The 1,809-nt window shown below is 43.4% G+C and overlaps 1 pseudogene; it reads left to right on the top strand.

Moving 5' to 3' along the window:
* Positions 1-581: 581 nt before the first annotated feature.
* Positions 582-1,604, top strand: LOC147677612 (large ribosomal subunit protein uL18 pseudogene; annotated as a pseudogene).
* The last annotated feature ends 205 nt before the right edge of the window (positions 1,605-1,809 follow it).

Below are 1,809 nucleotides of genomic sequence, written 5' to 3'. Positions count from 1 at the left end.
TCTGGCACTTGGTGTCAAGTGATTATGGGAGGCCAGCAAGGTCTATCTTGCAGGGTCGAGACTGATAATGGGCTGAAGCAGGGCTGCGTTTTGGCCCCTCTTTTGTTTTCCCTCTATATATATATGATCTCCCCAGCACGCTACATATAGTGTGGGGGGATGCCCCTAGAATTGGTTCATTGTCTATAGCTTCCCTACTTTATGCAGACGACATTGCAATTTTTGATTTAACTCCTACTGGCTTGCAACATCGACTGGATGTCCTAACTAAATATGCAGAGGGTCATGTTTTGAAAATTAATATTTCCTAAAGCAAAATCTTAATCTTCCGCAAAAAAGGTCATAGAATAAAGAAAGGGTATAAGTGGTTGTTAGGGCATGAAGAACTGGAAATGGTCGACTCATATTTGTTCTGGGAAAGGTTTTTGCAAACAATGGGCGAGACTCAGAACATATTAAATTATGTGTTGGTAAGGCCGCCTCCCAGACTGGAGCTCTGAACAGATTTTATAAAATTTGTGGGAGATGTCATTTTGGTCATGTCCTGTCAGTATTTAAGGTTAAAATTCCGCCCTCCTTTTCCTAGTGCTGCGGGGTCCCAGCGTCGGTGCCGTGACTCCTCTGTCCTCGGCAACACGGGACAGAAAAGTGCAAAATGGGGTTTGTGAAAGTTGTCAAGAACAAGGCCTACTTCAAGAGGTACCAAGTCAAGTTCCGTCGGAGGAGAGAGGGGAAAACTGAATATTATGCCCGTAAACGGTTGGTGATCCAGGACAAAAACAAGTACAACACTCCGAAGTACCGGATGATTGTGCGCATTACCAACAGAAATATCATCTGCCAGGTTGCATATGCCAGGATTGAAGGAGATATGATTGTTGCTGCAGCCTATTTGAATTAACTTCCCAAGTATGGTGTGAAGGTTGGACTCACCAACTATGCTGCCTCCTATTGCACTGGTTTGCTGTTGGCTCGAAGGATTCTCCATAAATTTGGCTTGGACAAAATCTATGAAGGCCAAGTGGAAGTGACCGGTGATGAATACAACGTGGAGAGCATAGATGGGCAACCTGGTGCCTTTACTTGCTATCTGGATGCTGGCCTTGCCAGAACCACCACTGGAAACAAAGTTTTTGGAGCCCTCAAGGGAGCAGTGGATGGTGGACTGTCCATTCCCCATAGCACAAAGCGGTTCCCTGGCTATGACTGTGAAAGCAAAGAGTTTAATGCCGAAGTCCACCGCAAGCATATCCTGGGAACAAATGTAGCAGACTACATCCGCTATTTGATGGAGGAAGACGAGGATGCATATAAAAAACTGTTCTCCCAATACATTAAGAACAATGTTGCACCCGACCAGAATGAAAGAAATGTACAAAAAAGCCCATGCTGTTATACATGAGAATCCGGTTCATGAAAAGAAGCCAGCAAAAGAAGTTAAAAAGAAGAGGTGGAATCGTACAAAACTGTCTCTGGCTCAGAAAAAGGATCGCGCGGCTCAGAAGAAAGCAAGCTTCCTCCGGGCACAGCAGCAAGCTGCAGATAGTTAAAATGATTTTCTCGATTTTCTACAAAGATAAAATGCTAAAAATAAATATATTGAAAGAACTCAAAAATATATATATATACAATTCTGCCCTCATTAACCTATGCTGCAGAAGTATTGGATAATAATTACTGGCTCCCCTTTGACAAGGCTGAAGGCTGGTTCTTACGCCAAATTTGTAATCTAAATTCTCTGGCCGCCCCATGTTTTACGCTTGGAATTTGGTTTAGTCTCCTCTTTTATTTTAGCTTTGTCAGCGGTCC

The sequence above is a fragment of the Lissotriton vulgaris genome, chromosome 12 (assembly GCF_964263255.1).
Source record: "Lissotriton vulgaris chromosome 12, aLisVul1.2, whole genome shotgun sequence".
In the NCBI taxonomy this organism is placed as follows: domain Eukaryota; kingdom Metazoa; phylum Chordata; class Amphibia; order Caudata; family Salamandridae; genus Lissotriton; species Lissotriton vulgaris.
The sequence above is the reverse complement of the archived record's forward strand: the minus strand, read 5'-3'. Positions and strand labels throughout refer to the sequence as shown.